The sequence below is a fragment of the Lepidochelys olivacea genome, assembly GCF_965140295.1.
Source record: "Lepidochelys olivacea isolate rLepOli2 genome assembly, chromosome: 3".
NCBI lineage: Eukaryota > Metazoa > Chordata > Testudines > Cheloniidae > Lepidochelys > Lepidochelys olivacea.
The window spans coordinates 32362763-32374803 of record NC_140413.1 but is presented as its reverse complement, the minus strand read 5'-3'; the positions used below and the strand labels follow the sequence as shown (position 1 = coordinate 32374803).

Sequence of the window (12041 nt, the reverse complement as noted above, 5' to 3'; positions counted from 1 at the left end):
ATAGACCTTTCTACACCACATATCAGTGTTATCTTAAAAGTAAAGCCTATTTAAAACCAGGTCTGTCCAAAAAAACAAACAAACAAACAAAAAAAAAGGTGTTGGTCAGCAAAAGAGACAACAAGAAAAGACCTTAGGGAGAAAGGAGGTTGGAAATGTTATCTAAATTAAATCTGGAAATAAAGATGGTGAAACTGTCTCAAATTGGTTTGTTAGCTAAAATGGTAATTGGCTATGCCATTTGTTTGTTAAAGGGTATAACTCTTGTTACGAATTTGTGGGTTCTTTGTCAGACCCTACCTCATCATGCTGGAGCACACTAGGATGAGACAGTTTTCCTAAGTCTGGGCTATTTATGAGTATACTGATCACATGCTTATGAATACTTTGTTAGTGTACTGGATGTAGTGACTGCTTATTTTTAGGCTGTTTGGAGCAATTATACAAAGCACTATTTGGTCTTTAGACTTCTTAAAGGAATTAATGATTAAATTGGTGTCTGGTGGTCTCCCATATTAATATTAAAAATTTATATTATTAATAATTCCAACAGACATGATTTAAAAATTACAATCCATTCCAGACAAACAGGACAATTAATATATAAGCATCCATTATTATAATAATGGGCCCTATTGTGCTAGGCTCTATACAAGCACGAAAGCAGATAGTCTCTGCCCCAAAGTATGCACAATCTAAATAGACATATCAGACACAGGGTATGTGAAAGGAGTATAATATACAAGCACAATGAACAATGTGATGATGACAAATATCCTGTTAATTCCACTTGTGGAGGTAGTGTTCTGGGGCAGTGGTTCTCAATCCGGTGTCTGGGGCCCACTGGGGGGCTGCTAGGCAGGGCTAGCATTAATCTCATTGGAACCCAGGGTAGAAAGCTGAAGCCCCACTGCATGGGGCTGAAGCCCAAGGCCCTGAGCTCCACCACCCGGGGCTGAAGCCAAAGCTTGAGCAATGTAGCTTCGCGGGGGCCCCTGTGGCATGGAGCCCCAGGCAATTGCCCTGCTTGCTACCTCCTAATGCTGGCCTTGGTATTTATATGCAAAAAACCAGTTATAGTGGTACAGGTGGGCTGTGGAGTTTTTATAGCATGTTTGGGGGGGGCCTCAGAAAGAAAAAGGTTGAGAACCTCTGTGTTAGGGAAAAAGAAAAGGAGTTCTTGTGGCACCTTAGAGACTAACCAATTTATTTGAGCATAAGCTTTCGTAAGCAGCTCACTTCATCGGATGCTCAAATAAATTGGTTAGTCTCTAAGGTGCCACAAGTACTCCTTTTCTTTTTGCGAATACAGACTAACACGGCTGCTACTCTGAAATCTGTGTTAGGGGATAGTTAGGAAATCTTAAGCTAAAATTAAAGGTGATGAGCAGCTTAGGGCAGGGGCAAAGAGAAGGGCAAGAGGGGTAGGTGTGGAGTGAGGCTGAAATTAAGAAACTGTTAGAGAGGGGGCAGATGGGAGTTGGAGCAAATTGTTAATCAGCACAAGGCAGAGTAAGTTTGGTCAAAACTGCAGAAATTTCTCAGAGATTAGTGTATAGGAGTCCCCCCTTTAGCTGCTCCTATCAGCTAGTTTCTGGCTGGCTTGGGCCTGCAGTTTCTTTTCTCAAGGCCAGATAGCAGGTTGGTTCCTAGTGCTTGGGAAAGGAGTGTCTCCCCTGCACAGTTCTGGGTATGGACTGTGTTGGAGTAGCCCTGGTTGGGGCCCATTTTCCCCTCCTCCCTTCTCCCAGTCCAGCAGTCCCTGCTTCAGCCATTTCTGCAGTGGTTCCTACCAGCTTTTGTGGCTTTGTTGCCACGAGGGCCGGACAGTCACAGGAGAAAAACAGAAATGTGAGTTTTTTCCATCCTATAAGAAATTATGGATGCATAGTCAGCTGCCACAATGTATCACAAAGAGGAACAATACAGACAATCTAAAGTTCACATCCTGAGCATGCTATGATGTGGCCAACATACAAAGGGGTTTGATATCCCCTCCAAACAAAATCATATAAAAGGCATCAACAGAATTAGGGCTTGTCTATACTGGCACTTTAGAGCACTTCAACTTTCTTGCTCAGAGGTGTGAAAAAAACACACCCCTGAGCACTACAAGTTTCAGCACTGTAAAGCGCCAGTGTAGACAGTGCACCAGCACTGGTAGCTACGCCCCCAGCGCTGGTAGCTACGCCCCTCATGGAGGTGGTTTTTTAAAATGCCGTGACTACACAAGCCATATTAAAGCATTGCCACCGTGCAGACTAGGCGTAAGTAAAACATTACTTCCATCCACTGTTTTTAGCACTACAGCTCTAATTCACAAGGTACTTAATCCCATGCCAAATGGAATATTCACATGCTTAAAGTTAAACAAGGGGTAAGTACCTTGCTGTATGAAGGCCTAATAGCCCAATAAGGAAAAGACTGCCACAGTAACATTTATCAACCATTGCAACAATAGGCACTGCAAACACAAAACTTTTCAGTTAATATTAAACTTTTAAAATTATATTTTGTAATTCCAACAAAACTACTATTTATTTTTTTTAAAGTCTACTGATTAGCCTTCTACTCTGTCATTTTCTACATATTATTATTCTGACATTTTCTTGAAAACATTCTGCCAGAGGAACAAATTTCTATACCAAAAAAAGTTGCAAAAAATAAAATGTATTAGCAAAAAATGGTGAATGTTTTCAGAATAAAGAAAAGGAGTACTTGTGGCACCTTAGAGACTAACCAATTTATTTGAGCATGAGTTTTCATGAGCTACAGCTCAGCTCACGAAAGCTCATGCTCAAATAAATTGGTTAGTCTCTAAGGTGCCACAAGTACTCCTTTTCTTTTTGCGAATACAGACTAACACGGCTGTTACTCTGAAACCTGTCGTTTTCAGAATAAATTACACTACGTATTTGTGGTCAACATTTTATCAGCAAATTCTCAGTTAGCAATTCTACAGTGAGTATGAGGGAACACAGTATTCAGCATACCTCCCCTACTGAAAGCAAGATTCTTCCCTTAATGTCACTGACTTCCACATTTCAAAAGTGCAAAGACAGTCCTGTTGCACTGTAGATAAATGCACCGCCTTGTAAATTATTCAACTGGTGAACATTCTGATTTAATGTAGATTTTTATCCCTCAGATATCAATTAAACCTTCAGGAAATAGCTAAATAACTGACATTGCAGTCCTCAAAAAAAAAAATATCAACAGTGGCTTAAACAAATCTGTTATGTTAGATGTACTCTGAAGTTTTACTTTTTGAAATGCTAAGCACCATGAAATAAACCATTTCTTAACAGCACAGTAAAACTGTTGTTTAGGGTTTCCACATGTCACGGACATAAAATAATTACCTCCTTAAAATTAAGACTCTCTCCTTTTAGGAATAAAATCCTCAAAGTCTGATTAAGCCTAATTTCTAAATTGTTCTTCCTCCATTAGCCATTTTTTCTTGTAAGTTCTTTGAGGCAGGCGATCAATCAGCATCTGTACAGTAAACTACTGCAATTGAGCAGTGATCCTCCTGATTGAGGTCTCTTTGAAGTAAATATGGGGGCACTCAGTTGCAACTACATAAATTAGGATTGCATTCTAAATTGGGCTCAAAATGTGACAAATTCCTGTTAAGTCTAAAAGCAGTAGGTCAATCAGTGTGGATGGAATTTCACACAGAGGTAGTTTTTATGCTCTTTGAATTTTGTATAGTTTTATTTTGGTTTCTTTTGTAAATTTTGAATAGAGAAGTCAAGTGGATAAAATTCAAGTTTTATACAAAAATAATTTATTTAAATCAAAAATGTTTATTTTTCATTTTTAAAATAAACCTACTCAATGTTAAATTTGAAATTATGACAACCTATGTTAAGGCCTAATCTTACTATTCAAGCAGTTAATCTGTGCTGTCAACGTTTTATAGAAAGTCCAACCACTGAACTAGTGGAGAATTTGTTGAAGTACCAAATTATTTTTGACTTCAGTAGCTTCTTCTGCAGGTACAGAGAAAATATTTTGAAATCATTTCAGCTGATTCAACTAGTTCATTCAAAGTTGAGAAACCAAATGGGCAAAACTCATCCGTGATCTTAAAAACATGAGAGATCTGTGAGAGAGTATATTAAGTGACTGCAAAGGTTAACATGAAATAACATTTTTTTCCCTCTATGGAATTTGAAACTGGTGTGAGTAGGATTGCGAGAGTAAATAGAAGCTTACAGGTTTTGTTTGTCAGGACCTGTGCAGCTAGTTTTAGGAGCTCTTGCAGTTTAGATAGACTAGATTTTTGGTAAATCAGCAAATCATTGCTGTTTTTACTGAGAGTAAATGTGAGCTTTACCAAAAAATACTGCAATTTACTGTCTGAGTTGCCTAGTCTAATTTTAAACATTTTTTCCCTATCATTCCATATTTTGCAATAATAGCATCAGAGTAAAATGTAGGGCTAAAAGGAACCTCAGAAGTGATCAAATCCTTCCCTCTGCACTGAGGCTATACCGAGTAAACTTAGACCATCCCTGAACGGTGTTTTTCCAACCTCTTCCTAAAAACCTCCAACGATGGGGATTTCACAACCTCTTATGTTAGCCTATTTCAGAGCTCAAGTACTCTTATAGTAAGTAAATTTTTCCTTATATCTAACCTACATATCCGTGTGATAGGCTGTATAAGCCCCACATTGAGGAACCAAGGATTAAAGAGGAGCTCTGGGCCCAGAAGGCCCAACCCAGCTGCACCTGCTGGACATGTTCAAAACGGAGGACACAAAGCCGGGCAGAGTAAGGGAGAAATCCTAAACTGTTTGCTCCTGCAGAGAGGCCGGAGGAGCTCCACACTACCCAGACCAGACCCTGTTTCTGAGCCGCCCCATGGAGACCAGAAACAGCGGGCCTCCAAATCACTGTCAGGGAGAACCCCCCTGGCAACAGGTAGAAAGTGACTCAGGGAGCAGGCTTGTGGCATCCGCCCCAGGTCACATATCCAATGTGCCAATCACAGGGCCTGGGGTGGAACCTGATGAAGCAGGACAGGCCTGGGTTTCCCTACCCCCCAGCCCCACAGACTCTCATCACAGGCCGATACCACTGGACTCTGACGCAAATCCCTTCCCCATCCCACCCCACCCCCAGTGATAACTGAAGGAGAATGCAGGCACCAGCCCAGTCCTGTTAGAAGGACAGCAGACGTACTAGCATATCGGCCCAAGAAGAGAGCCAACAACAGCAGGCAGTCCAGCAACAGCAGGGTCAGCTACTGCCCAGAAGCAACAGCAAGTGACCCAACAGCAGCAGCAGCTACTCCAAGAGCTGGTAGCAAAGCAGCAGGAACTATAGCCACACCTAATTCAGCAGGCAGCAACACTCCTGCAGCTGCAGGTTGCATCTAATGCCATGGCACCAGGACCCTCAGATAATGTCCTCCTCCCAGCAGGCAGCCCATCAGACTCTCAAAAATGGGCCCGGGGGCAACCAAGAAGCATTCTTGGTCACCTTTGAGCGGGCAGTCTTGTTGATTTCAAATCATTTCTCCAATTTGTCAAGATCATTTTGAATTCTAATCCTGTCCTCCGTAGTGCTTGCAACCCCTCCCAGCTTGGTGTCATCCGCAAATATTCTCCAATCCATTATCCAAGTCATTAATGAAAATGTTGAATAGTACTGGACCAAAGACTGCCCCCTGTGGTACTCAACCAGACATGCCCTCCCAGTTTGACAGCAAACCGTTGATAACTACTCTTTGAGTACAGTTTTTCACCCACCTTAACAGTAATTTCACCTAGACCAAATTTTCCTAGTTTCTTAGTTATGGCAATGTCATATGTGACTGTGTGAAAAGCCTTAAAAAAATTAAAATACAACATGTCTAGTGCTTCCCCCCTACTCATTAGGCCAAGAACCCTGTCAAAGAAGGATGTTAGGTTGGTTTGGCATAATTTGTTCTTGACAAATCCATGCTGACTATTCCTTATAAACCCGTTATCCTCTAGGTGCTTACAAATTGATTAATAATTTGTTCCAGTATCTTTCCATGCATTGAAGTTAGGCTGACCAGTCTATAATTTCCCAGATCCTCTCTGTTCTTTTTAAATATAGGTACTATATTTGCCCTTCTTCAGTCTTCTGGGACCTCACCCATCCTCCAGGAGTTTTCAAAGATAATTGCTAATGGTTCCAAGATTGCTTCAGTACCTTAAGTACTTAGAATGAATTTTATCAGGACCTTCCAACTTGAACACATCCGACTCATCTAAATAGTCTTTAACCTGTTCTTTCACTATTTTGACTTGTGTTCTTTCCCCCGGTTGTTAATGGTAATAGTGTTACATATCTGCTCACCATTAAACTTTTTGGTGAAGACTAAAGCAAAACCAGCATCAAACACCTCAGCCATCTTGATGTCAACAGTTATTAGCTATCCTGCCATGCTAATAGTGGACCTACACTTTACTTCATGTTTCTCTTGCTCCTAATGTATTTAATGGTTATTCAATTGATAACAAATACGATTTACTGACATAGTATCCAACCCATCTGAGGGTCTAATAGATGAAGAGGAATAGCTAATATTGGAGCAGGGACTGCCTGACACAGTGGAAGGAGAAAAAGGGTTCAACTTGAACTGGTCATATGGAATAGAAAAGCAGCAACTATTTTCACCAGGAAGTACCAGAGTATTATAATAACCAATACTGTATCACAGTAAGAATGATCTAACTAGGTAATGTTGCAGGTACCATGTGTAAGAAGCGCTGCCTCCTTTTAAATACACTTCAGTAGGTCCTGTGGACCAATATAAGTTTTTTGGTCAGAATTCTAATTAACATCCAATTATAGTCAAATTTTCATACAGCTCTCCTGCCAAATGATGGACAAGAGGTTGAAGACAAGGGCTTGGGGAGATCTAATTCTGGCCCTCAGGAAAAGGGAGGATGAATGTTTGTAAGAACACCTCAATAATCTTCTCCTGAATCATCTCCCCCTTGTCTCAATTCCCCTCCTGACTAATACCCTATGTTGATTGTTATCTTTTCTCAGCATTTGAAAGCATTTTTTCCTCCCTATGTTTGAATGAGTCAGTTAAGGAATAAGGAGAAATCAGACAGCCTTTATAAAAACTACATGTCAGAGTCAAAAAATTTCTGAAGAGTCACTGAGAATTGGGAAGGTATCAAAAGACTGGAACAAAGCCAATGTAGTATATATTTTAAACAAAGGCTCAAAAGTGGTAATTACTACCTTACAAGTCTAACTTCCCTGCTTAATAAAAAGAGCAAACATTAAAAGAAAATAAACATCTAGCAGATAACAGACCCATGAACAGTATGTGACAAGGGTTTATAAAGCATAAATCTTGCCAGAAAAATCTTGCACTCTTAAGACAGAATTTAAATATTGGTGGATGACCAACAAGTGATTGATCCAATACATTTGGATTTAAGTAAAATATTGCACTACCTATTTCCTATAATACACTGAAAACTTCTACATAATAAAAGCATGGTAATTACTACTATAATATGTCATTTTCTGTTTCAAACAATTCTTTTAAAGAAAAATAAAGTTTCAAAGCAAACAAAAGTACCAATGTGAACTATCTCAAATGACTGTAGTAAGGAAGAATAATCCATTGTCTGTGATCTTTGCACCAAGTGGAACCCAACTGTGGCCCAGAAAATAAGCCTGCTTAATAATGTTCTTATCACAATATTTCTTGCTGACAACATGATTCTCTAAATCACATTCAGGATATATAGTACTTAGATTTTCAGAAAGCCTTTGACAAGGTCCCTCACCAAAAGCTTTTAAGCAAAGTAAGCAGTCATGGGATAAGAGGGAAGGTCCTCTCATGGATTGGTAACTGGCTAGATAGGAAACAAAGGGTAGGAATAAATGGTCTGTTTTCAGAATGGAGAGAGATAAGGAGTGATGTCTCCCAGAGGTCTATAGTGGGCCAAGTCCTATTCAACATATTCATAAATGATCTGGAAAAAAGGGTAAACAGTGACGTGGCAAAATTTGCAGATGATACAAAACTACTCAAGATAGTTAAGTCCCAAGCAGATTCCAAAGAGCTACAAAAGGATCTCACAAAACTGAGTGACTGGGCAATAAAATGGCAGATGAAATGCAAAGTAATAATGCAAAGTATTGATAAATGCGAAGTAATGCACATGGGAAAACATAATTCCAACTATACATATAAAATGATGGGGTCTAAATTAGCTGTTACCACTCAAGAAAGATCTTGGCGTCATTGTGGATAGTTCACTGAAAACATCCACTCAATGTGCAGCAGCAGCCAAAAAAGTGAACAGAATGTTGGGAATCATTAAGAAAGGGATAGATAATAAGACAGAAAATATCAGATTGCCTCTATATAAATCCATAGTATGCCCACCTCTTGAGTACTCATGCAGATGTGATCGTCCCATCTCAAAAAAGATATATTGGGCTTGGAAAAAGTTCAGAAAAGGGTAACAAAAATGATTCAGGGTATGGAACGGCTTCCGTATTAGGAGAGATTAATAAGACTGGGACTTTTCAGCTTGGAAAAGAGATGGCTAAGGGGAGATATGATTGAGGTCTATAAAATCATGACTGGTATAGAGAAAGTGCATAAGGAAGTGTTATTTACTCCTTCTCATAACAGAAAAACTAGGGGTCACCAAATGAAATTAATAGGCAGCAAGTATAAAACAAACAAAAAGAAGTATTTTTTCACACAATGCACACTCAACATGCGGAACTTCTTGCTAGGCTAAGACTACAGCAGGATTCAAAAAAGAACTCGATAAATACATGGAGGATAAGTCCATCAATGGCTATTAGCCAGGATGGGCGGGGATGGTGTCCCTAGCCTCTATTTGCCAGAAACTGAGAATGGGCAACAGAGGATGGATAACTTGATGATTACCTGTTCTGTTAATTCCCTCTGGGGCAAGTGGCATTGGCCACTGTCAGAAAACAGGATACTGGGCTAGACAGACCTTTGGTCTGACCCAGTATAGCCGTTCTTATGTAAAAATCATGACTTTCCCATTTGGCTGTTTTGGGGTTTTTTTTTCCCAAGAAAAACAAATCAGCCTCATTCAAGATCATAGGACCTAATGATGGAAGCATCTCATCTCCCTGCCAGAACAAGATAGTTGTCTGTAGTAAATTTTCTAATATTTTGACCAGATTTTAGCCTGCCAAGCAACATAGTGCTTATTAGACTTTGGAATAGTCTCTCTTCAGGAAGTTTTCCCATGATATTCAGCCAAAAGATCAGATCATTCCTCTCCATCCTAACCAGCACTGGATTCATGCATGGGTTATGTCTTGCCTTGACTCACTCACTACGCCTTTCTCGTTTCATGGATTTCTGCTCTCATCTTTTCATTCCCAACATGTTACTGCTAAGATCTTTTTCTTTACTAATAATAAATGCCTAGTTGACTCCTTAAACAGACAGTGCATTTTATAGTACATAGTTACTAAAATCTACACTCATGCCTCAGATGTGCAATGGGGAAGAAATACTCATAGAAAAATATATATGATCTATGAATATAGGAAACAATTATATGTACAATTCTTTGTCTACACACAGAACCAATGACCTAATTTCTGATACCCAACCATTCCGCTATTTTGTACAGTAATAGCTCAGATTACTTTCTGCTCTGGTAAAAAAGCGAACACTGAGTCTATACCATATTCCACTAGTGTATTTTATCATTTGTTAGCTTGCAACGTTAACACTACTCATCATACACATATCCCATATAGCGTTAATGACAAGTCCATAAACTTTTAAATTAACAAGAAAAACAAAGCGTTCAACTCTGACTCCAACTGCCAACAAAACAATCTAGAGAATGCAAAAATATTGACATTTACAGCTATTCTGACAACAATTACTGAAGATAATCAAACAAAATTAAAATGAAATATATTAAAATCTAAAGATCTAAGGTTTTTAAAAATTGTTTTAATTCTTATCTTGTATGTATGAACAGGTTTATTCACCATGAAAAATAACTGCACCAAGACCCCCATCTTTCCAACTGATCCACATGGGCAAACCTCTGTGCTTACATGGAGCCCCAGTGAATTCACCGGTGCTTCATGCCAACACGGAGTCTACCCGCAGTGATACATTTACTGGATTGGAACCTAAATTACCACTATGTGTCACCTAGTGCATCTTGTGCTATCTGTGTTTCAGACTAACTCCTGGCTGCAGTTTCCTTGTCAGTTTCCCATCTTTACATGTTTACTGTTAACTCACTTCTTTTTATCATGTAATGAGATTTCAAAAAGACAGAGACTTCTTAATTTCTCATATTTATACTACTAACAATCTGTAAAGCAGAAAATTTTGTTAGATTATAGTATTTCATATATGCTATAATCTATGAATTCACTTCAATGGCTCCTTCAAATGACACTGTCTCTATAATGTGACCACGTTTAACCCTTTAAAAAAAAATTATATTACTTGCCTAACAGATGTTAACATTCTTGAAGTTGGTCCAATAAAAGATATTACCTCACCCCGTCTCTCAAATATATTTTAGACATTTAAAAAGCATCTACCCAGTAAATCAATAATTAATTACTTTTGCTTTTTTATATGGCTTTTGGATTTGAAGAGCAATTCCCTTTCCTCTTGTTATGTTGTCTTTCCATCTGCTCTGCAGCTTATTTTTTTTAAATTTTCTGCAACATGGCATGAGTAAGGAGGTTTGACAGAGAGTTATACCTTGCATCAAGACCATGTTTGTCTTCGCACATTAGCAATAATGAAAAAAAAACAAAAACATTAGAAGACAGATGCTCTAGTGTGGCTGACAGCCGTGCTTGTTCATGATTGTAGTGTCCCATGAGCTGTTCATTAAATGTGTGCTTGTGCATGGGCAAGCGCGTGTGGTGGAGGAGTGTAAATGAAAATTCCCTACACAGGGGTGGTGGTGGAAGGGTATAAATGAAAATTCACTGCACAGGGGTGTAAATGGACCAAGGACGGGCCCTTTCATGGGCCCGGGCAGCGCTCTGCCTTGCCCTACACACGCGCGCGACCCCCCAGCGCGGCTGAGGGAGCGGGAGGGACAGAGCAGGCCGGCGGTGCCTCTCTCTGGACAGGCTCACCGCCGCCCGGCCCAACCCAGGCAGCGAGCGGCACACGGGGCAGGGACGTTACCCAGCGTCCGGCCGCAGACGGGGTCAAGGCGGCTCCGTCGCGCCCTTTGTGTGACAGCTCCGCGCTCTCCCGCTATTTACCCTTAGCCGGCGGGACTCGACCCCCGCGGGCGGCCTCTCCGGTCCTGGGAGATTCTGCCGAGGCGGCGGCGGGGGTGGCAGCTCCAAGGGCTCCTCACTTGCACCCGGCAGCGGCGGCGGCCATCTTGCCTCCTCCTTGTCCCCCCCGCTCCCTCCTCGGAGCCGGTCACGTGAGCCCTCCCGTCGCCTTGGGCACAGGAGGGGCGGGGGATGCCAGGAAGGCGGCTGGCTTAGCCGTTAGTGCCAGACTCGGAGCCGGAGGGGCGGGGTTCGAACCCCCGCGGGGGCAGCGGGAACCCAGCAGCCTCCCCTTCTCCTCTAAGTGATTCCTCCTTCAGCAGACTCCGCCTCAGCATCTGCCGGCTGAGAAACCTGCCTGCGGGCGCCCCGCTCGGAGTTCTGCGCCAGCGCCACCGCTGGCCTCAGGCTGCACCCACCGGGCCGTGGCCGCTGGTCCCTGGGCTGCGCGGCGGGATTTGCCCGGCTGCTAAATGTTCCCGGCCTCAGCGGTCCCAGCAGCAGGAGCGTGTCGTTTGGCTGCTGAGAGGGCTAGTGAGATAAGCAAGTCGGTGTGTGTGCCGGCAGCAGGCGGGCTGAGGCGCTGCCCGCCCCAGAAGACCGAGCTCTGACCACTGTGCCCTGGGGTGGTTGTCAGACGTTATTTTAACGAACGGGTTCTTCCACCGCACGCCTCTCACCGTGGTGTCTGGGGCTAGAGGAGTCCCTGCAGCAGGGACTGCAACTGCAATCTTGTCTCAAGCCCAGCTGATGCTA

At 41.7% G+C, this 12041-nt stretch overlaps 1 protein-coding gene across 3 annotated transcripts in view; it reads right to left on the bottom strand.

Annotated features, from left to right (window-relative positions):
• Positions 1 to 11567, bottom strand: part of KIDINS220 (kinase D interacting substrate 220) — a 159668-nt gene extending 148101 nt beyond the window's left edge. For 2 of the 3 annotated variants that reach the window (XM_084622064.1, XM_084622065.1), the window contains exon 1: positions 11268 to 11565. The gene's annotated coding sequence lies outside the window, so the exon portion shown is untranslated. Of the gene's footprint in view, positions 1 to 11267 lie in introns of all 3 variants that reach the window. The other variant, XM_084622063.1, reaches the window with a different exon arrangement.
• Between the last annotated feature and the right edge of the window lie 474 nt (positions 11568 to 12041).